Source organism: Astatotilapia calliptera, chromosome 2 (assembly GCF_964374335.1).
Source record: "Astatotilapia calliptera chromosome 2, fAstCal68.1, whole genome shotgun sequence".
Taxonomy (NCBI): Eukaryota; Metazoa; Chordata; class Actinopteri; order Cichliformes; family Cichlidae; genus Astatotilapia; species Astatotilapia calliptera.
Window position 1 is genome coordinate 14,849,463 of NC_137423.1, and position 25,087 is coordinate 14,874,549.

A 25,087-nucleotide genomic window follows, 5' to 3' on the forward strand; every position below is an offset into this window, starting at 1 on the left:
GCCCACAGAATGCTGCACCAAAAACCTTGTGATTGCTTTGCTAGAAAATTTCTGTAGCCGCTTGTACACCGACTTGACTGGAAACACTTGCCATTTACTCTCTGAACTGTTGTGGAATTTGAAAAACTGTCATGCAAACCAAAAACAGATAATGTTAACCAGAGGTGGGACCAAGTCATTGTTTTGCAAGTCTCAAGTAAGTCTCAAGTCTTTATCCTCAAGTCTCAAGTCAAGTCTCAAGTAATGTCAGGCAAGTCAGAGTCGAGTCTCAAGTCACTGGTGTAAAAGTCCGAGTCAAGTCACAAGTCTGAAACTTTGAATTTCAAGTCCTTTCGAGTCTTTAAAAAAAAAAAAGAAAAAATAATGTTGCAGTTATGCTAAATGTAAATATTAGACCATGTAATTTTAAAATCTGTGTTTTTCTCAACACATGACAAAATAGTGAACTTAGAAAATATACACAAATTGTGAAACTGCACCTCTTTAAAATGCAGCTCAATTAAACCTAGCTCCAAGAATAATTTTCACCGACAGTTCTGAGATAAGCTGCATGTTATTCTTGGATGCGGTTGTAGGACCAGCTTTAAAATCGCATGACAAAAATATCATACACATTAAAAAAAACTGTATCACCAACATAGCCTGGACAACATTTGCTAGTTAGATGAAGTCAGCTATCTCATCTTAGCATATTTATATGCATATTTATAATCATACGGTTCTTGGAGTGAGTGCATACACTCATGAAGTTTAGTAACTTCAGGTCACTGCAACAAGCCCAGGTACAGTTTACCGAGGGATGGGTGCAGGACCTTGAAATGCACCGTGTAGAACGAAAGACCATCGTACGTATCATAAGTTTACCAGTCTCACAAATCGTCGTCATAAATACACATTCGTTAACCGTTTATTAATAGGACCTTTGAGCTCAATGGTAATTAATTAGTAGTGGAAATAATTTCTGGTAGCATCACAGAAATGTAGCAGTGACAATAATACTGTATGCTGTAATCGTACTGGGCAATTAGTGATACAAAACAACTGTTTTATCCTGTGAATAAAAGTATATGTTTTTGTCAATGTACCATAATAACAGAAGCGAAACGCAATATTGTGTCAGGACAATTCACTATTTATGCACAATAAATAAAGGAGCATAGCGCGACAATTTCTGTTCAGCGCCAGACTTGCTTGTAACCTATATCACTAATTATGTTATGAAAATGACGTATTAACTACTAAAAAACACTGACCTTCGTGTAAATGCTTGGAGCAGACTAACCTGTGAGCTGGAGTGTTCTGGGACGTTATATTTGATCTTTGAATGGCTGCAATCCAGGCCATCCGTCGCGTCTTTGTTACTTTGGAAACATGGCTCGAACAATTTCTCTTCAACGACGTAATCCGATAACAACCGATCTCTTTACCCGTCAGCTTCTCGTGGCTGTCATGCGACCGGCTATTGCAGTTAATAATACAACGGCTTCTTGACATTTTTGTGTTTCTTTTTATCGCTGTATAACTGATTTCAATTGAAAGCCTGCGTGTGCTAGTACCGCTTGCCACGAGTTCCCAGAATCCTTTGCGGTTCTACCCGTGAATGACGTCACATTTTCAATCTCTATATAATATGCATGTTAAATTTTATATTTGGGGTAAAATATCAAGTCTTTTCAAGTAAACCGGTTCAAGTCCAATTCAAGTCCCAAGTCATTGGTGTAAAAGTCCAAGTCAAGTCACAAGTCTTAGAACATTTTTTCAAGTCAAGTCTAAAGTCATAAAATTAATGACTCGAGTCTGACTCGAGTCCAAGTCATGTGACTCGAGTCCACACCTCTGATGTTAACCTTCAAAGTAAAAGTTGTCTTTTTGCCTCAAACAACACATTTCAAAAGGGGCAACTTTTACTTTGAAAGCAAGCACAGACATTGTTTGGTTTCACTGCCGCTTGGCAAGTAGTTTGCAGAGAGTGTAAAACTAAAGTAATATTTAGTTAGAGACTAAGTAATGAATACTGTAGCAACCCACTAGTGAGAATTTTGAAATGTAAGAAATTTAACATGTCAACACAGAAATACTTAAGAATAACAAAGTGAAGGGGTAAAATGTACCTCAATTAAAAGAGAAACAAAAATGTCAGACTTGTATTTTAAGAGTTGCTTATTTGGCATTATTTTATTAGAATGAATAAACAGTCTAGCTATTAATAATGTAATATTGTTAATCATTAATTATTAATATTAATGTCTAGTCAGTCAGAATAGTGCCTTAACAGGCACTCACTAGCTTGAGTAAAAGCCACATAATAATAGTAATTGCGACATCAAAGTTGCTTTTAAGTCAAAAGAATACTTTTAAAAAAATTAGAAACAATGAAAAAAGAATAAAAGAAAATGTTTAAATGAAGAGAAGAGTAAATGTGTGGGTGGATGGAAGTGCCATTTGTGGAGGTGTGCCTTTGGTTGGTTAAAAACAAAGTAAATTGTAAGAGACAAGAAACAAAAAAGCCAAAATAATCTTAACCAAAAAAAAGTCATAGCATACCCCAAATGCACACGATAAACTGTTCAGTGGAGCAAACACTTAACAAGATGTAGGTTGTAGGTAGGGTTCAGATTTCTACGCGCACATTTAAGGCTTCCTCAGAGAAAGCAAGACCCTGATTATGTTGAAAGCCTTGAAGTAGTTTCAAAGAAACAGCGATGCTTGGAAAGCTTTAGCAGACTTTACGAAAACAAAGGGAGGGGGCAAAAAAAAAGTCCTTCATTGTGTGTATGTGTTTGACAAAGAGAGATTTGTGTGTGTGATTACTACTTTGTGGGGTCCAAATGGATTGCTGCCTACTTTTCTGTTCCTATTATGAAAAAAGTACTGTTCAGGAAGATCAAAAATTCTCTTTTATCCTGACACAGTGCTTCTTCAAGTTAGTGTCACGGTCTGCGGGGCAAGCCGTGTGGATTTGTAGTAAGGACCCAAAAGGCGGCAGCTCTGGTGCAGGTGAGTGTTTATTTACAGCAGTGGGTACAAACAGCAACGGGGTGTGAACATGAAACCTAAACTGGCTAAACTAACAACACAAACCAGGAATGACGGTGCAGGGAGGTCCGGGGAAATACATACAGGGAGACCGAGGGGAAACAACACAGACGAACCAGCAACTACTATGACAGAAGACACAACTTAAATACACTCAGAGAACACAGGGGGATTACATACAGGTGGGAACACAGCTGGGAGTAATTAACATGACGAGACTAGGGAGGCAAACTGAAAACACTCACATAAGACACCAACCTTCACAATAAAACAGGAACTTACACATGAAAGGACACAAACTAAGAAACGCGGACTAGATAAAAGGAACACACGGGCAGAACAGAGTAAACACTAACCAGAGGAAGAACAGAACCAAAATCGCGAAGAGAAAACACAAAACGCTGGGTCAAAAGGACCAGGATCATGACAGTAGGCTGGACCAGGCGAGGATGAAGACTCGGATGAGGCTGGACCAGGCGAGGCTGAAGGCTCTGAGGCTGGACCAGACGAGGCTGAAGGCTCTGAGGCTGGACCAGACGAGGCTGATGATGATGCTGCAGCCGGCGAGGATGATGATGAAGCTGCAGCAGGTGGCTGGACGGGCTCCTCGGGCCCTCCAGCTGAGACAGGTGGCTGAACGGGCTCCTCGGGCCCCCCAGCAGAGACTGGAGACAACGGCCGGAGCGGTCCCTCGGACTCTCCAGCGGAAACAGGAAACAAAGGCCGGAGCGGTCCCTCGGACCCTCCAGCAGAGACACGGGACGAAGGCCGGAGCGGTCCCTCGGACCCTCCAGCGGAGACACGGGACGAAGGCTGGACGGGCCCCTTGGACCCTCCAGCAGAAGCCATCACAAAGCCAGCAGGCATGGAGTCCTCTGGCAGACATGAAGGCAATGGGTGCTGTGCTGAGCACTGGCCCTGCTCAGACAGCACTGACACGGAGTTGTTCTCTGAGGGCTGCTTAATCTTCAGGGGTCCAGAATCAGCTGGGGACTGAGACCTAGCCTCTGGGGAAGCCCTGGAGTGCAGAACGGTGCCTGAAGCAGCTAAAGCGCGAGAAACTCCCTGACTGGACCTTAAATTTTCTCCCTGCATGGAGTGAATGAGTGGAACCGGTACTGCTGGAGCCAGAGCTACGGGTAGCGGGGGCACTGGAGCTACTGGGGCCTGCGCTACAGGCGGCACTGGAGCTACTGGGGCCTGCGCTACAGGCGGCACTGGAGACTGAGCTGAAGGGGACACTGGAGACTGAGCTGAAGGGGACACTGGAGACTGAGCTGAAGGGGACACTGGAGACTGAGCTGAAGGGGACACTGGAGACTGAGCTGAAGGGGACACTGGAGACTGAGCTGAAGGAGGCACAGGAGACTGAGCTGAAAATGGCTGCGGGGGAGCTAACTGAGCTGAGAGTGGCTGCGGGGGAGCTAACCGAGCTGCCGGTAGCTGCACAGGCGATAAGCAGCTCGCGTTGACATCCGCCACACAAAACGCAGCCCCTGAATGAACAGTCATGCAGTCTGAAAATGAAAAAGAGTCCTCACTCACCACAGCCGGCGATTTAGAAGCCCGAACGTCCGGCTGTGGGGTGGCGCGCTTGCGGCGCGATCGGCGTTTCCTCCCCGCAGATGGCTCCGACGGGCCGGGCAAGATCACATCCGGCGAGTCGGGCAGCGAGGCAGGAGTGGCTGAGAGAAGGTGAGGTGTGTGCCGGAGAAAAGCCTGTATGGTCGGAGGAAGTGAATTCAGTAGCCATGGCAGGCTGGAAAAGAGACGTTGTAGCCGACCTTCCATGGCGCGGTGAAGCTCGTACGGAGGATTCTCCAGCCACAGCCCGAGGAGGATCTCCACATTGTAGCCGATGTCATCCTGGAGCTCCTCGGACGGATTGACTGCCGCTGGGTCCATGGGGGCTGGTTCGTTCTGTCACCGTCTGCGGGGCAAGCCGTGTGGATTTGTAGTAAGGACCCAAAAGGCGGCAGCTCTGGTGCAGGTGAGTGTTTATTTACAGCAGTGGGTACAAACAGCAACGGGGTGTGAACATGAAACCGAAACCGAAACTGGCTAAACTAACAACACAAACCAGGAATGACGGTGCAGGGAGGTCCGGGGAAATACATACAGGGAGACCGAGGGGAAACAACACAGACGAACCAGCAACTACTATGACAGAAGACACAACTTAAATACACTCAGAGAACACAGGGGGATTACATACAGGTGGGAACACAGCTGGGAGTAATTAACATGACGAGACTAGGGAGGCAAACAGAAAACACTCACATAAGACACCGACCTTCACAATAAAACAGGAACTTACACATGAAAGGACACAAACTAAGAAACGCGGACTAGATACAGGAACACACGGGCAGAACAGAGTAAACACTAACCAGAGGAAGAACAGAACCAAAATCGCGAAGAGAAAACACAAAACGCTGGGTCAAAAGGACCCAGGATCATCACAGTTAGTTTGTGTTGTACATTACAGTTCGCAACCAAAACATTCTCTACTCTTACCTGTTTGATCCTATTTGTAAGCTCAATAACTAGAAAAAATTCTGTTACCTTTATCTCTAAAACAACGGTCCCTGACTCAGACACATCCTCAAACTGCAAAAATGTAGTTTTATGTTACACACCAAGATTTTCTGTTTGAACAGATTCAGTATTCTGTCTCAGAGGCACTGTGGTAGAGAGTCAAACAAACTATATTTACAAACCCATTCCTTCAAAACTTGAAAACATCTTCTATGAAAGGTTACCGGCCATCATGTTGATGTCATGAGGTGAATGCTTTCTAACACAAAGTAGATTTTGCTTTGTGAATAACTGTCATCTGTGAAACCCTCAACCTCTTGTGTTTGTTTTGTGGTACCCTGATTTTGTATGTTTGTGTAGGTATTTGACTAAGAATGTGTAATCACACTTCTGTACAAAGACCACATTACTGCAGCTACTGCATAAGTCTTCAATTTAATGTAGTGCTTGATTAATGGAGTGGTGTCCACCTACTATATCAAATTATATGGAAGCTTTTGAATAGTTGTAGCTCTCAACACTTCTGTGCAGGATAAGAAAGAGTATCTGAACACAGACAAACATACATTCTTCCCACAGATGCTCAATTGGATTGAGATCTGGGGAATTTGGAATTTTGATGGCACCAAAGCATATATTGGATATTGTTAGACTCTACAAAAATCCCAACAATCAGATGATCCCCATGAGCAAGCTGTTTGGCGACAGCGGGAAGGAAAAACTCCCTTTTAAAAGGAAGAAACCTCCGGCAGAACCAGGCTCAGGGAAGGGCAGCCATCTGCTACGACCAGTTGAGGTACAGGGAGTAAGACACACTGAGGATGAGAGTCAGAGATTAATAATAAGTAATGGTTAAATGCAGAGAGGTGTACAGGGAGTGCAGAATTATTAGGCAAGTTGTATTTTTGAGGAATAATTTTATTATTGAACAACAACCATGTTCTCAATGAACCCAAAAAACTCATTAATATCAAAGCTGAATGTTTTTGGAAGTAGTTTTTAGTTTGTTTTTAGTTTTAGCTATTTTAGGGGGATATCTGTGTGTGCAGGTGACTATTACTGTGCATAATTATTAGGCAACTTAACAAAAAACAAATATATACCCATTTCAATTATTTATTTTTACCAGTGAAACCAGTATAACATCTCCACATTCACAAATATACATTTCTGACATTCAAAACAAAACAAAAACAAATCAGCGACCAATATAGCCACCTTTCTTTGCAAGGACACTCAAAAGCCTGCCATCCATGGATTCTGTCAGTGTTTTGATCTGTTCACCATCAACATTGCGTGCAGCAGCAACCACAGCCTCCCAGACACTGTTCAGAGAGGTGTACTGTTTTTCCCTCCTTGTAAATCTCACATTTGATGATGGACCACAGGTTCTCAATGGGGTTCAGATCAGGTGAACAAGGAGGCCATGTCATTAGTTTTTCTTCTTTTATACCCTTTCTTGCCAGCCACGCTGTGGAGTACTTGGACGCGTGTGATGGAGCATTGTCCTGCATGGAAATCATGTTTTTCTTGAAGGATGCAGACTTCTTCCTGTACCACTGCTTGAAGAAGGTGTCTTCCAGAAACTGGCAGTAGGACTGGGAGTTGAGCTTGACTCCATCCTCGACCCGAAAAGGCCCCACAAGCTCATCTTTGATGATACCAGCCCAAACCAGTACTCCACCTCCACCTTGCTGGCGTCTGAGTCGGACTGGAGCTCTCTGCCCTTTACCAATCCAGCCACGGGCCCATCCATCTGGCCCATCAAGACTCACTCTCATTTCATCAGTCCATAAAACCTTAGAAAAACCAGTCTTGAGATATTTCTTGGCCCAGTCTTGACGTTTCAGCTTGTGTGTCTTGTTCAGTGGTGGTCGTCTTTCAGCCTTTCTTACCTTGGCCATGTCTCTGAGTATTGCACACCTTGTGCTTTTGGGCACTCCAGTGATGTTGCAGCTCTGAAATATGGCCAAACTGGTGGCAAGTGGCATCTTGGCAGCTGCACGCTTGACTTTTCTCAGTTCATGGGCAGTTATTTTGCGCCTTGGTTTTTCCACACGCTTCTTGCGACCCTGTTGACTATTTTGAATGAAACACTTGATTGTTCGATGATCACGCTTCAGAAGCTTTGCAATTTTGAGACTGCTGCATCCCTCTGCAAGATATCTCACTATTTTTGACTTTTCTGGGCCTGTCAAGTCCTTCTTTTGACCCATTTTGCCAAAGGAAAGGACGTTGCCTAATAATTATGCACACCTGATATAGGGTGTTGATGTCATTAGACCACACCCCTTCTCATTACAGAGATGCACATCACCTAATATGCTTAATTGGTAGTAGGCTTTCGAGCCTATACAGCTTGGAGTAAGAGAACATGCATGAAGAGGATGATGTGGACAAAATACTCATTTGCCTAATAATTCTGCACTCCCTGTATAAACACATAATGAGTGAGAAAGGTGACTGAAGAAGAAATAGTGCATCAATTGAAGGCTTTTCAGGGAGTCTTGAGGACTTTGTGATAATCACAAATTACAGTAGTCCAGCCTAGAATTAATAAATGCATTAACTAATTATACTAACTCTATTGTGCAAATGGAAGAAAGCAGTCCTACATATGTGTTTAATATGGAGATTGAAGTTCCCCAAGTAAGTGATGTACACATACCTGTTCATCCATGTGATGTAAAAGAAAACATGATTCATTTGACAGGGACAGCTTCTTCCATTGCACTGTGGTCTAGTTCTAATGCTCACATGCCCAGTGTTGGTGCTTTCATCAGTGGACAGGGGTCAGCATGGGCACCCTGACTAATCTGTGACTATGCTGTCCCATATGCAACATATTGCAGTGTATTCTAACATCTTTCTTTCAGATCCATCATTCAATTTGGGGGCAGTTTGAGCTACAGTAGCTCGTCTATTGGATCGAACCACACGGGGCAGCCTCCACACCAGCCTACACGCATCAGTGAGCCTCTGGCACCCACTAACAGGTGCCAAGATAGGTGGCACCTGTTAGTGGGTGCCAGATAATCCATTATTCACGTCACCTGTGACTTTTCATATTGTTATGCCTCTTATGCCTGTACAATGATGAATGATTTAGCTTAAAGTACATTTCCTAAACTGTAATATGATGTTTTCATGTAATATAACTTGCAGGTTTTAATGCATTGCATGCATCTGTTGCTGTGTGGCTGTAACACACAATAGGCAAAGAATGTAATGAATTCAGTTAAAACTTGGGATTTATGGTTTTGGCTATTCAGAAAGAAGAAATTATATCAGCTAATTGCCAAACCACCCCAGTGTTATACTCTCAGCTGTACAGTGTCACAGGTATAGTTTTTTTAATGGTGAATTATGCCACCTGATGCAGTACAGATAAGATAAACTGCGGTGACATTATTATACTTCATACATTCTAATGGCTTCCTGTCTTCCAGTGGTATTTCATTCCCTTCATCCTCATCGCCTACATCTGCTGTAGTACTAACTCCACTCTGACGCTCTCCGTTAGCAATCATTACTGGTAATCGTTAGTTGTAATTGTCTTAATTGTGATCTCATTTGTTTTAATTGTTTTCTTTGCGCAGAGAGAGTTTAGATTACTGTGATTGAAAAAGACAGGCTAAATCAATTTGCTGTTAAAATCCACTGCAGGGACACCTGCATGTATGTAAATAGATTGAGAACACTGGACACGTGTGTCCCCGTATTGAACCTGTTGTCAAAAACAACTCGGGAAGAAAGTAAACAATATTCAGTGATTACTGCTGCTGAGTAGTAATGATTGTTAGAAAGTGAGTGAGCCATCAAAAGTTTGAGAATGTCACCTGAAGTGACAGGGGTCTGCTTTGTTTCCACTCTAAATGTTAATGCTAATGATTACATTACAATTCCTGCTTTTTTTTTTTAAATAGCAGGCTGACACAAAATTTCTCTCACCATTAACATTTTGCTCCCACTTAAATTCCCAGCAGGAGGGTCTGTGACAAAAAACCTGCTAATATCAAAATGAAGAAACACATACAGACAAGGAGGGACTAGCTCTGTAACAAACTACACTATTTGCACTGCAGGAGCTTGGAATTAAAAAAAAAAAAAAACCTTGAAAGCTATGACCACTGGAAGCTGAGACAAGCCTGTAGACACTCTACAGTCTATCTCAATTTATCAAGGGAAGAATACAGCTCTCTTTTATAAATATGGAGGAAATTCAGGAAGGATTTCTGACACTCCTCTATCAACCCCTGTTTATCAAGGTGAACATGAAACACTATATGCATTGCGGCAGAGAGGTACTCTCCACCACTGAGCATCTACTGTCCACTTTTACTCTTCCTCTTAAGCAGTATAGTTCTTCACTGTAGGCTCGCTGCACTGAAATGGGAGAATCCACCTGTTAGTCCTCATTTATAAAGTGCTCTTCAAACCCCAACATTATAGCTGTGTGGAAGAGACACTTTTTGTTTCCAGTGCACTGGACAAGCTGGAATCTGACACTGTCCCCTCTGTGTTTAATTTGTCCTTGTTGGGTCGGGTGTACAACCCAATTTGCACCATTGACTTTCAGAGCAGATGTTCACAAGATGTAATCAGCACTATGTTATGCAATATTAGGTGTAAAGTAACCCCAAGATATCTCAGGGTAAAGCCTTTATTTTCCCAAGCACACCAAAACATTTAATAAGATAACAGGTTACTGATGAGGGAGAATTATTATTAGACCCACTGCTGAATTTGTTTTCTAAATTTCCAAAAAATGTCTCTAACATTTATTGCAGTTTCATTTTTGTTGAACCAGGAGAATATCAGTGAAATCAATGTCAGTGCCAGTGTTGCATACAGATAACATATACATAGATAACATAACAGGAAAATATAAAAGTGACCTAGTGAACTACAGACCAAGGGGGAGGCTCTAGTAAAATGGATTGAGTGTACAGGATAGCCAATCACTACTGTTGAAGATGAGGACTTTGGTCTTATAATGGGGACGGTAGACAGGAAGCTGAAAACTAAAATAAGCTGATAGACAAACATTCTGATGGCGAACGAGAAAAAATCAGAAAGATATTAGCTTCAGCCTGGAGAGTATCTATTAACACTGACATGTGGACCATGTCAGTGTTAATAGTGTTTAAACACAAAACCAGAACATATATTGTTGGTACTTGAACAAGTAGCTCAACCCCCACAGTGCACAGTCAATCAACCATCTGCAGATATATGTATGTAATACTGGAGGAAAGCAAATGAGAAGATCATCACAACAACAGATAATGAAAGTACTTTGGTGGCAACTTTTAAACACACCAAACCAGAAGGAGAATAAACCAACTCTGAGGTGGTGTTCAAAAGACTGCCCCATCTATGCAATCACATGACACATAGTGATTGCATAGATAAGAATGAAGTTAGGGACTGTGTCCTTCCTCCTAATCCTCTAAGATAAGGTGATAGTTTAAAAAAAAAGAAAAAATATATTGTTAATGAACTATTAATCTCACAACAGGGAAAAATTTGTAACATTACAGGAATGATTCAAAACATCAGTTCAAAAGCATCAATGTAAAACAGGATATAAACAAGATAAAATAAAAGCAATACAATCCAGAAAATGACTCAAGCAGCAATTCAAAAATTTTAAAAGGTATAAATTTATTTCTAAAATTAAGATTTTCTTACTCACGGTTATTTATCTGGGTTCATTTTTTGGGGTACCATCATATTGACATATATATTGAATGGACACCATATATGTTGGGCACCTTACAGCTCATCATCCACATGATACAGAAGGCAGGTCTTGATAGAGTCTATGACAGAGATAGGTCAGCGGTGAAGCTCTTTCAGAAGTCCTCTGGTGCAACACAATATAGCCTTGCTGTTAAAATCAACTGGCCTACAGGCTGGTCAAACACATTTTGCATAATTGCACGACACTTCAAAGTAAAACACTTAACCTCCCAAATCTCAAACAACATGGAATGGGAGAGCTTGCTCCCTAGTGAGTTTCCAGAGCTGAAGTCACTTGATTAGTTATTTATTTGTATTTGGTGAAAAGTTCTCACCACTTGTAGCAGCTGCCTTATTCGTCAACCCCGAAGCGTGTGAAACACTTGCTGATGTGTCTGATGACAGTAATCAAGAACTGCAGAAACAGACAGAAGAATGTGTGTCCAGTCGAGTCAGTCACACTTACAACAGGAAGATCAGTCTGAAGATATTGGAGAGAACAATACAAAAGAACTAGAGGAACCAGATAGCCCAAACAGAGGGCCTCTACAAGCAGCGTGACACAGCAACTCAGAAAGTATAAGGAAGAGCATTTACAGCCCATCACTTGTGACACAGGAACAGGGCTTTTGGTTGGAGTGTTTTCAGCTCCATCTACTACTCAAAAGTTTTTCTTGATATTAGTTTAAAAATGGCATTAAGTCTTTCATTTGAAATAGTGAACAGTGAATTACAGAGAATACAGTTTTTAAATTTTTATACTACATAAAAGCTTCACCAATTATGTAGCAAGAGCAGGTCTGATGGCATTAACCAGACACTTCTTATTTGAATATTTTTGAGAGTTTCAGCTTTTTAAATAATCAACAATAAATAGTTATTTATTGATAGTCCATTTGTTTTTTATTTCTGGGTTTGCTTGGACTAATGGCACAACAGCTTTCACGGTATTTAGGTTTATGAAGAATGCCACGTGCACTTTATGAACAATGTGTATCTTACATAATGAAAGCAAGTCAGTGTTATGTTATTTTTGTTTTTTGAGATGTTAATGCCTAAAAAAGAAAGACCAGATAAATAAAGATTTTTTGTTTCAAATATGAAAAAACTTTGAAAAATGTATTACCTTTTATACTTCATGTTTTAGTCAACTGAATCACCTTTAGATTTAATCCACTATGATCCTATGATATTTTGTTGACTAAAGCTAAGGGAATTTAGATGCCTAAATTTTGACTAAAACAAAATGACGTTTTAGTCAAAAGTCTATTATTAAAACTAAATCAAAGTTTGATCTTGAAAAATCCTTGAAAGAGTAGTTGTCAAACAGCTAACAGATCATCTGCAGAGGAATGGCTTATTTGAAGAGTTTCAGTCAGGTTTCAGAGCTCATCACAGCACAGAAACAGCTTTAGTGAAGGTTACAAATGATCTTCTTATGGCCTCTGACAGTGGACTCATGTGCTTGTCCTGCTAGACCTCAGTGCAGCGTTCGATACTGTCAACCATACTATTCCATTAGAGCAATTAGAACATGCTGTAGGTATTACAGGTACTGCACTGCAGTGGTTTGTATCATATCTATCTAATAGACTCCAATTTGTCCATGTAAATGGAGAGTCCTCTTCACACACTGAGGTTAATTATGGAGTTCCACAGGGTTCAGTGCTAGGACCAATTCTGTTTACATTATACATGCTTCCCTTAGGCAGCATCATCAGAAGACATAGTTTACATTTTCACTGCTATGCAGATGACACCCAGCACTATCTATCCATGAAGCCAAGTAACACAGGTAGTTCTAACTTTCTGCTTCTAAATTCAGGTGAAACTGAGGTTATTGTACTCGGCCCTCAAAATCTTAGAAATATGGTAACTAACTATATTCTTACTCTGGATGGCATTACCTTGGCCTCCAGTAACGCTGTGAGGAACCTTGAATAGGATGTCCTTCAATGCACATATTAAACAAATATGTAAGCTTTCTTCCATTTGCGCAACATCTCTAAAAATAAAAATATCCTGTCTCAGAGTGACGCTGAAAAACTAGTTCATGCATTTATTACTTCCAGGCTGGACTACTGTAATTCATTATTATCAGGAAGTCCTAAAAACTCGCTGAAAAGCCTTCAGCTAATCCAAAATGCTGCAGCAAGAGTCCTCACAGGGACTAGAAAGAGAGAGCAGATTTCTCCTGTTTTGGCTTCCCTTCATTGGCTTCCTGTTAAATCCAGAATTGAATTCAAAAACCTGCTCCTCGCATACAAGGTCTTAAATAATCAGGCCCCATCTTGTCTTAATGACCTTGTAGTACCATATCACCCTATTAGAGCACTTCGCTCTTGCACTGCAGGCCTACTTATTGTTCCTAGAGTATTTGAAAGTAGAATGGGAGGGAGAGCCTTCAGTTTTCAGGCCCCTCTTCTGTGGAACCAGCTTCCAGTTTGGATTCGGGAGACAGACGCTATCGCTACTTTTAAGATTAGGCTTAAAACTTTCCTTTTTGCTAAAACATATAGGGCTGCATCAGGTCGCCCTGAATGGATGATGCATTGAGTAGTTCTTCAGTCACCTTTCTCGTCACTATATGTTTATAGACCTCGCTGCATTGAATTACACTTGTTATTAATCCCTGTCTCTCTTCCACAGCATGTCTTTTGTCCCGTCTTCCTCCCCTCACCTCAAGCCTTCATGACAAATGGCCGCCCCTCCCCGAACCTGGTTCTGCGGGAGTTTTTCCTTCACGCTTTTGCCAAAGTGCTTGCTCATAGGGGTGTCATATGATTACTGGGTTTCTCTGTGTATGTATTATTGTAGGGTCTACTTTACTATATAAAGTGCCTTGAGGCAACTGTTGCTGTGAATTTATTTATGTGTATAAATAAAACTGAACTGAGTTGAACTGAATGTTAAAACTATCACTGTCTCCCAGTGCTCCTGTTTGCCACCCTCTTCCGTTGAATGCTTCCCTGTACTTCCTCATTCCACCACCAAGTTTCCTCATAATGCCATCAGACACTTTTAGCTGCATGTTTTAGTTTTTAATATTCTGCTTTTATCCAGAAAAGAGCAGCTGAGGGATTTATCTTATTTACTCTGTCTCACATGAAGAGAGAGCACGCACTGAATTTCTTCTTTTTAAATGCTTCATCCAAAGAGCTCACAGACATCCGACCATCCATTATACACTATATTTGCTTTCTCCCTCCCTCTTTGTTTAGCCCATAATCATAGAAAGCTTTTTTGTTTATCTTGTCCTCTTGTTTAAGCAGTCATTACAGTGAAGTAGCCAATTTTTCAACACCAAATTTAAAAGTAGTTTTAAGGTCTCCTCTCTCGACTCATATTAAAACTGCTCCCTAACGATAAGAAAGATGTTTCACATACATATTCAGGAGAACGTTATCCTTTCCCTTTTCTACTCTATATAGAATGATTGTTGTAAAATTCAAAATAGGTCATTATTAGTAGAATTACCACATTCAGCCAACTTTACAGGGAACTTCACACCATGAAGTTTTGATCTCAAACCGGTATAAAAGTACAGAGAGCATCTTTGTGCTTTTTTGTGTACATGATTCACAACAGCATGTTCTGGACTGTCTGTTTATGCTCCCATAATCCTTTAATTCAACAGCTGGTGCGGATCCCTGTTTGAGTAATCAGAAAATATTTGTGTTGCAGTTTGTGGTCAAACTACATGATATCCTTTGTGATACTCCATCATAATGTCCAATGTGTTCAGCGTGTCCAGTTTGTTTTTGTTTTTTTAGTCTTTCAAGCCACTGACTACTCAGAAATGGTGAAGTCTGCCTTTCGTTTTGTACTCTTTAAATTTAATTATTTTCTGTATTCAGGTCAGTTCAAAATCTCTTAATAAGAGAATAGGGCTAGAGGGAAGATCAAAGTTATGGATTTCTGTTACATTATAGAGATTAAAGGATTGTCAGAATGTTAACAGGCTCCCCAAAATCTGGCAGTGTGCATAAAAATAGATGTAATAGGGAAGGCTTTAGGACCCAGGGGACCCAAGGGACCCAAGGGACCCAAGGGAGGGTATAAAAGAGGAAGTAGCAGCAGGTGCTCTTCTTCTCTCATTTGGCTGTGAACAATGGTTGTGTGAGTAGGTGAAGCGCCTGAGAAGTTTTGTCTTCTACACAAACGGTTGTTTTAAACCTCTACAGCAGAGGTTTGAGGTACAGGCTGTTTTTCTTTTAGTGCTTTTGTAAATTTGTTGAAATGTATTTGATGGTTATTGTATTTTATGTTTCTAGTAGTGTTTTTTAGAAGACAAGCCATGCGTGCAGCAAACACAGTTGTCTGCTAGAGGTATGTTAACATAATATATTTGACATTATAAAAAAGTATATTTATGCACTACAATCTAATTTATATTGTATTGCCTCCTACAGGACAGGCTGCACACGTGAATTTGTCACTGTTTTTTCTCTTTTTTGTTGCTATTTTCTCCCAAGTTGGTTTTAGAGTAGTTAAAACTGTTTGTGTTTTTTTATGCTGGGTTTGTTTTTATTTCCAATGGGCTGGTGCAATATTAGTCAGACAATGTGCAATCCCTGAGCTGGGCACTTACGTTACGGGAATTAGGTCTTTTAGAGGTGCTCCGTGTGGATTTGCGGTGAATACGTTTTAAGAGTGATTTTTAGTGCCACCAATTATTGCCTGAACTTGAACACTTAGTGCATGCGATATGTGTTCTGTTGGGCTCGTATTTATTTGGGGTGGATTTGTTTCTCTTAAAGCAACGAGCATCTGGGACCGCCGAGGGAGAGCAAGCCCTCAGGTGATAGTTGCATTGCTGACAGGTTGGACCAATAAGACTATATTGTGGTCGTTAGTGACCTTTTCCATTTTGATGTTTGAGGCCTTTTGCAAGCCCTTTGTTTTCCTTTAAAATAATAAATTTTAACCTATCTGACTGATATTGACCCTCTTGTTCCGTTTATTCTGGGCTTATTCCTGTAAGAGCTTTGGGCCTGAAAGTTTGTAAGAGTAGTATAGAGGCCCTTAGCGGTTACTTGGTGGCTTTTACTCGCGACATAGAGGTAGAGAGGAGGAAGCAAAAATATTAAATTCAAAGGGAACAACTTTTATCACCTCCATACGAAGTATAAAAGATGGATGCAGCCACAGTGGCATCACCCATTGGTTAGTGAAGCCCCTTTGTCATGCCTTGGACTTTTGCTAACCTGATGTCTGCCATTAGAAACTGTATGGGAGGGAGAGTTGTGAAACAGTGTAAGCAGAGTTTGACCTAAAACTGGCAATTAGGCTGTGACCACACGTACGCGGGTATGTTTGTAAACAGATTTTCCGTTTTGTTAAAAAGAATCTCGTCCACACGTAATCGCAAAAAACAAAGTCAAACGCTGTCAAGAACATGCCAAAGCAACAGGTGGCGATGTAATCCTAACTGGGTAGAAATGTTGGCCAATCAGAAGTCTAGAAGCCTGGGCGGGAAAGGGTACACAAAGATGGTGCATAGAAGCAGTTAGTTACTGGTATGTAAATAATTTTGCTCTTAATTAGTTATTGTAAAAGATATTGCTGTTGAAAAAGGATAAAGGAGGACTGCCTCACAATCCATTACTAAGCTAGCAAAAATAACTATTTTTTTTAAAACATATGTTCAATATTAATGAGCTTGCCACTGGCAAAGTTGAGTTAATTGTCAGGTGAAGAAAAATCATTTGTTAAACTAATATTTATCAAGCCTTGACCAATTAACCCAAATGACATGTGTAATAAAGCAGAAACTTGGAAACTCAGACAATGAAGTGAGTTGTAACTGTATTAATTATGAATGGACCTGTCATAATATGCCTACATACATAACACAGGAAGGAAACCCTGGTCACTATGGTTTGCTTCAAGGAGCAGTATAAGCCAAAATGGATGGATGATAAATTAAAGGAAAAAAACCTTAACCCTTACACCAAGGAGATCTGTCTCTGTTGTACTGTGGTTGCATTTTGCTGAGATATTTTAGTTCCACTTGTCCCTTAAGAGCAAAGGGTCACCATAGATCAATACAAAGTTCTTCAGAGTCATCACCTTTTTCCTATGATGAAACCCCTGATAGGAGTCATGTCTTCCAAGATGCCATCCAAAGAGAATTCAGGCTCACTGAATAATTTGATTAAACAGCTCACCTGTCCCTGGGCTTAAATCCCTTTAATTACTGATGTGAGTCAGCTGTGTCAAAGAAAAAGGCGGTACCTCAGGCAGAAGAGATTGAAGGACACGCCCACACAGGCACCTTCAGGAGGAGGCCTTGCAAGAGCCGTAACAAATGGAAAAGAGAATTTAAATTGATTTAAAACTAGCTTGAACTGCTTGTCAATTCCCAAGTGATCTTTCGTGGAATAGTGTCCTGTCAACGGAGAAGACATGGACTGGAAGCACTAAAATGACCAAGTGTCATCAACAGAAGGAATCGGAAGGCTAGATTGAAATCACTTTTGCTCTTTGAAAAAAAAAAAAGCTAATATTGAAGTCCTGACCTTTTGTGACTGACATGTTTCCTGTCTTCTTGAATGTAAATTAACTGCCTGCTAGCAGTGCTGTTTTAATTAAACTCAATACAGCTGCCACACAGTCTGTGACATCAAAACTTGAATCTCATTAGAATACCATAGACCTTTTATACCAGGTAAGGATACTATGATAACTGTACACTACACTACAAAGTGAAAATACAGCAGATGGCATTTTAGTAATATTTAGCAATTTAAATAAGACGGATGGAGCTGAAGCGTGTTACTTGATTTCAAAAATATTGATATTATAAAAACCAGTGCTTCTGACCAAGGTTTAGTCAGGTAGTGGGAAAAAATGTTTTGAGGATTTTGTAATTCAATTGATGTGCCTTCAATAGAGGAAGAAGGGTCTGGGCATGAGAGGTGTCTTGGCCATAAACGGGGGTGAGGTCACTGAGGTAGCTGTTCAAGGCAGTGGTTCTGCTTTTTTAAGAAGGGGGGGCAGAGAGTGTGTTACAGTTTCAGAGATCACAATTCTCAGCCTCCACTGGAAGATCTGTGCCAAGGTAGAGCAGTCCAGGATTTAAGAGAACCAGTACAGTTTTTGTTCCTGACAAGGAGCACTGGACCTACTCTTTATTCTCTTTATTTTGTTCAAAGGTGCATAGGACGCTGTAGGTATTTATTAAAGTCAAAGAAAGGAATCTGTCTTACAGCAAACTGCAGACAACAGATTCAGCACAGTTTTTTTTTCTTTTTTGCTAATTCAGTGAAACCTGTTATGTCACATGCTGAAGTAACATTTCACTAGCTAGAATTACATGCTAATTCCCATCTTTAGCGTCTCTCATATAATGTGAATTCAGTGTCTGATCACCTGAGCAGACATTTCCTGAAAGCACCAACATGACCAAGCCGGCCATCAGTGGAACGATTTAAAGGGCTAGACTGCTTAAGATTTCTTTCTCTTTTTTTAGACAGAGAACATAGACAAGTGTTTTTTGACAAACCAGAAAAAAATGTATCTAAACTGTGTGACTTGACAATTTGCTTTTAATTTTTCTCTGTATTAATGTAAAAGTCAATCCCAAAACACCTTTGATTTGATCCTGAACTCTCTCATCTTTTCCTCACCACAGGGTGGCACTAGCAGTTTGAGGAGAGGAGACAGAGAGGAGCAGGAAAGAGAGGGAGAGCAGCAAAGATTGATGCAACACGGCACAAGTCATCACTGCGACAATGCAGATTAAAGCAGAGGAATGAAAAGAGGAAACAGCACGAGAAGAACCTGACAGGGCAAAAGAAGCGGAAACAAGAAAACAAGATGCTTTGTCAGGAGCTGTATTTGTATGCTGCTCACAGTCCCTGTAAATTAGAGAAGAGAGAAGTGTGAGGAGGAGAAAGGGAAATGTGTATATGTATCTGCGTTTCTGTGTTTTAGAGGTAGGATGGGGGTAGGGATACAAAGCTGGACAACACAGCTAATTCAGATAGCAACAATTCAGAGCTGGTTTTCTCATTTTAATGTCCATCATTGAACACACACAACAAATCTGTATTGGCAGACTGATTGTTGACAGTGAGCGCACACGTTTACAGGATATTCTTGATTCCACTTGAATTACTGCTGTCTCCTTCTACTGTCACTATGTAATCCCAGCAGTCTGTTGAAAGCCCTGTCAACTGAAACCTAAAGGGAGACATGAAGCCACTCCTTCTCGCCAGATGAACCTCTCTCATGTCAGTGTGCCTTGGGACAGGATACAAAGAGGAGTTCAAGAAAATCTACAAAAGCTCTATTTTCTTTCTTTCGGTATTTATAATGCAGCTTGCTTGTTTCAGCTGATCTTCACATGTCAGATAGCTTCTGTCACATGTTGTTTGTAGATGAGTTTCATCTTGAGACTTCCTGTGCCTTTTGACTATAGTAGATTTAATAAAATGGTACATGAATTCAATTCAATTTTATTTATATAGCGCCAAATCACAACCAAAGTCGCCTCAAGGTGCTTCATAGAGAAAAACCCAACAATCATATGACCCACTATGAGCAAGCACTTTGGCGACAGTGGGAAGGAAAAACTCCCTTTTAACAGGAAGAAACCTCCGGCTGAACTAGGCTCAGGGAGGGGCGGCCATCTGCTGCGACTGGTTGGGGTGAGAGAAGGAAGACAGGATAAAAGACATACTTGAAGTGTTTTTATATTACAGCTTGAAGTTCAGGCAAAGTTCATGTCCACAAATGAACATGGAAATGCTGATATTCAATACTGACTGAAGATGTGTACACTTGGGCCATGTTGGCCCAGCATTCGTAGTTTTCGTGTTTTGTATTTTGTTCTTTATTTATGCCTTCGTTCCTAGGGGGTTCTGTTAAAATGTTCCTCATTTGATTTCCCCATGTCACTTTACCCCGTGTGCCCCTCTGTGTATCGGTGAGCCCTCGTCTCCCCTACTTGTGTTTTATTCCATGTTTTCCCCAGCCCGTTATGTCTGTGCTCTCCCCGTGCTTTCGCTCTCCTCCTGTCTGCACCTCTGTGTACTTCCTGTTTTACTTTGACAGTCTCCCGTCAATATGAGTCTTGTTCTGTTTGCTGTCAGCTGTGTTCCCCATGTGCTCCCACTTCCTTCTGTGTATTTATGTCCACGTCTCCCCAGTGTTGGGACTAACGCGTTATTAAGTAATGCGTTACAGTAACTACGTTATTATTGTGGTAACTAGTTATTATGCCAAAATCAGGAACGCGTTAGTCGTTACTGGGATTTAGATAGGCTCGTTACTCGTTACTTCGTGTGGTGGCTATCGCGGAGCTTCCACAGATTCAGTAACATTAGCAAGTGGTGGACGGCAGCAGGTGGATGAAGGAAAAGGGACGCAGAAGGAAAAGAGACCCGAGGCGGCCGCTGGTCCAAGTGTGAACTGAACTTCAGGTAAGAAGTTATGACCTGCAGTCTATCTGGGTCAGATATAAACCAAGTTTAGGTGGAGTTTATTTTCGTTATTCTGACTTTTTCCGTACTGCGTGCTAGCTAGCGTGACGGAGTTTCTATACAGCTGGGTGGGTGCTATGAAGTTAATGATGTTGAACTTTATTTTGTTCATAAGTTATTAGAGTTGCCAACTGTCCCGTCTGGTATTCAGAGAAAATATTACGCGTTTATTATTGAGGTGAAAAGGAACAGTTTGCCCCGTAATTCAGCTACAATGAAAAAGACACAAAGCTGGAGTTATTCTGTGTCTTTGCTGCACAGCTGCCTCTTCTTCTTGCATTCTCTCACCCTCCCTCTCCTGTTTCTACTTCAATCATGAAAATCAGTGATCAGCTGATCGGCTTTTCTCTCTTGTTTGTTTATCGCTCACTTTGCGCCGAAAGAGGAAACCAGCGCATGTTGCGCTAAACAACAGCAGCACGTTTAAGCTTGATCACCTATTGTTAGAATTTATTTAATATTAATTTCTAGTATCAGCTGATGTTTGCTGGAGCCACAGCTGCAAAAAAGCTGCTGGTCATGATATGGTTTGGTTATCTGGTGAGAGGGAAACATGAAGATGAAACCAGGAGATGTCCTTACTGAATCACCAGAGCTGAACAGGTGATGGAGAAACAGGTTTACCTTTTAGGTGACATGAATGAGTTGAAGGGAAGCTATGAACTGTTTCTGAGAGACAAATAACACCTGGATCCTTTTTTATGTAGCTGACAGCTGGTAACTGTGCAGGGGCGGGTCTAGCAAAGTGTTGCCAGGGGGGCATGTAGGGCATTAACAGGGAGAGGGGGGCACAAAGAAATACTTTTCTTTCTTATTCTCATTTAAAATGTCTAGCTTTTAAAAAATAATTATCTGAATCTTACAACAAACGATTGATAGATTGATGCATATATACCATCAAAACAGTGTACATCACTGTCACAACAGTGTTTATTTTCATTCAAAGGCTTTATGATTTTTCCTATAATGGTGGGCCGGTCTCTAGTCAAAATGCCTGGGCCAATTTTCTGTCCCAGTCCAGCCCTGTATGCAGCTCATCTACAGTCTGGTGTTACCTACATCTTCCTATTCAGAAGGCAGAATTTCCGAGTTCTGAGTACAATCGAAAGCACCACGACTGCAGTTTTTGTGTTGGATGTAAAACGCGCACATGACGCTGTGACGTAGGCTAGAATCATGGCAGCAGTCAATGACGGTCCAGGCGTGGGATTTCTCTCGTGGAAATATGCACATTATCTTTTCCTTTCTATTGGTAGGTGGCACAGCGCACTTGTGGCAAGTAAGCAAGCTAGAAGACTGGCAAAGTTATGGAAGAAACACATTAACAAGAGAATTCTGAGTAAAACCAAAGTTACTTTCCCTAGTAACTAGAGATGGCACGATACCACTTTTTTATGTCCGATACCGATACCGATATCATAAATTTGGATATCTGCCGATACCGATATGAATCCGATATAGTGTTTTTTAATCAACAAAACTGTTTTTTAAAATATCTTGCTGCATTTTGCAAGTCTGCAAGTTCATACTCAAGTTTAAAACAACAACTACACTAAAGCTATTCTGTTATACCTGTATACAAAAAAAATATTTCATAGTTCAGCAATACTGATCAATCTAATAAACTTAGACCTACACCATCCTCCCTATTCTGGTATTTTAAAGAGTACTTAGCGTAAATATTAAGCAACCTAACTAATAGGGTTCCAACTCCCAGCAACAACAAAAATAAATAAATAAAAAATAGGGAACCACCCCTCACGCTCCACCTCATGATGCTTAATCAACGTAATCAACCTTAATTTGATGCAGTGTGAAAAAAAATGCACAGAAATCAATTATTTTTCAAGAAATATTAAATAGATTCAACATCTTTCTTCAACAAAATTGCAGACTGCACAGATGGTACCTTCCCAAAGGAAAATGTACTATAGCTTACTAGGGTATATATATTAGACTTAATAGTCACTATATACAGTAATTGACTTCTATTCATTTTACATCAAATTAAAACTTTGGGTGTCAGATAATTATTTATTAAAAGCTAGACATTTTAAATGAGAATAAGAAAGAAAAGTATGTCTTTGTGTCCCCTTTTCCCAGTTAATGCCCTATCGGCCCCCCTGGCTAAACTTTGCTAGATCCGCCCCTGCACAGTTACCAGCCGTCAGCTACGTAGAAAAAGATCCTGGTGTAGAAAGTAATATTAAATAAATTGTAACAACAGCTGATCAAGCTTAAACGTGCTGCTGTTGTTCAGCCGCTGGTTTGCTCTTTCTGGCGCAAAGTGGACCAAAAACAAACAAAAGAGACTCACAACAGAAAAGCCGATCAGCTGATCATTTAAGCAGTTTCACGATTGAAGTAGCAGCAGGAGAGCGAGAGGCAGTCGCTCGTTAAGCTTAACGTGGGAATGCTTTACAAACATTCAGAGATGGACTTACACACTTGCTTTACTTCTCTCGGGATAACTTTGTCGGAGATGAAATGCCAGGTTGCTAGCGAAGCTCCAAATGCTATCCAGACCACCGACAGGTCCCGCATGCCACAGCTGCTCTATCACGTGATGCATACTGCTCCGACGTTCTGAGGCGAGTTACGGCGTGTTGCAAGTTTTGCGAGGTGCTTTCGTGATATTTAATGGATCGGATTACATTTTTTATTTTTCTCCGATATCCGATCCAGTAATTTAGGTCAGTATCGGACCGATACCGATACGTAATATCGGATCGGTCCATCTCTACTAGTAACTAGTTACTTTGAAAGTAACGAGTAACTTGAAGTAACTGAGTTACTTTTGAGAGAAGTAACTAGTAATGTAACTACGTTACTATTTTAAAGTAACTTACCCAACACTGCATCTCCCTCAGTTCAGTCTTGCGTCGTCAATGTCTCCTCCCTGAACCTGTGCGCCTTTTTGTGTTCCCTCGGTTCTTAGTTTAGTTTTGCCAGTTTAGTTCTGTTTCTTTGTAAGGCCTGCAATAAAGCAGTGATTATGAGTTCAGCTCCTGTCTCCGTGAGTTTTGCGTTTGTGTTCTCATCTGCCTCCACACAGCCAGTTCATGACACTTACCAGTTTAGACCACAAATGTTTTCCCAAGCTGGCTCATTGAGTACAAGATCAAGAATGATATGTAAGACTACTCTTACATATTTTCTTTCGCACTGCCTGGGGCTCTATTATTTGTACATTGTTGCTTAAATTCTACTGTTTGGCTGTAGAGGAGCACAAATATTACCGGTCCTAATGCATGAATGTTTTCAGGGTTGGTAAGGTAAAGCGCCAAAACATGACTGTCTACTCATGTTTTGGCACTTTACCTTACCAACCTTAGCAAAACTGAGGCACGTGTCGGGCAAATATTCACTGCAGATGTTGGTAAAAGATAACAATACTTTTTTTTTTTTTTTACGGATTTACTTCACCAAATGGACCATCCCAGTCTTGCCGTAATGGTCTATTTGATTTACCTTTTATTGTTTATTTTATTTTATTTTCACTTGCTAAATGTGGGACAGACTTGAATGGGGAAAAGAAACGGGAGAAAGAAAAACAGCGGGGAAGAGGGACGGGTATAAAGGGCAAAAAACAAAAACCAACAAAATAAGCAGACAAAAAATACATATATCAATCACCTGGATCACCTGTTGAGAAAGAAAAAAGAGAAAACAAGCAGAAGAAAAGAGAGCAATATAATAAACAACATCATGATGATCTATGGGAATATGACAGTAAATACTAAATATTAAACATTATTGTGCAGCACGTAAGATCGACAGCGCACAGTGTGCTTTGAGGTAGGAGCCAAAAAGGGTGTCATTTGTGTGTGTGAGCACCCGTGTGTACACCTATGAGCATGAGTGCGCTTGTATTTAAAAGGTTCCTTCATGTAATGATCTGCTACAGGGAGCCACAGCCCCGTCCTCCAGGGCATGAAGCAGGCATGGAGGAGATCAAAATTCCAGACATCCAGAGGCCCTCAGAGCACAAGAGACCAGGGCAGCCGCACCACTATCCCAGAAAGAGCTGAGGAGAGTCCCAGATGAGGGGTCACGGAGCAGAAGCCGGGGGTGGGGGGTTGCAGTGACAATACATTTTTAAAAACCATAGCTTATAAAGAAAAAAAATCTAAAATTAAAATCATAATCTGTTTAACATAGCATTATTCCAAAACCAATTTAACTTCTGAGACTCTGCAAACATGGTAGCTTATGCCTGGTCTTTGCCATATTATTGTGGAGGTCATCTCATTAGAACACTGTCAAAGAATATACTGAAT

The 25,087-nt window shown here is 40.9% G+C and overlaps 2 long non-coding RNA genes across 2 annotated transcripts in view; both read left to right on the plus strand.

Moving 5' to 3' along the window:
• LOC145432434 (uncharacterized) overlaps positions 1-24,305 on the plus strand; it is a 39,561-nt gene extending 15,256 nt beyond the window's left edge. The window contains exon 2 of the long non-coding RNA XR_013912729.1: positions 22,181-24,305. This is a non-coding gene — a long non-coding RNA (uncharacterized LOC145432434). The remainder of the gene's footprint in view (positions 1-22,180) is intronic.
• LOC113028949 (uncharacterized) lies at positions 14,998-19,769 on the plus strand. The gene is made up of 3 exons (XR_003273313.2): positions 14,998-15,515; positions 15,594-15,648; positions 18,956-19,769. It is a non-coding gene; the product is annotated as an uncharacterized LOC113028949 (long non-coding RNA).
• Positions 24,306-25,087: the final 782 nt, after the last annotated feature.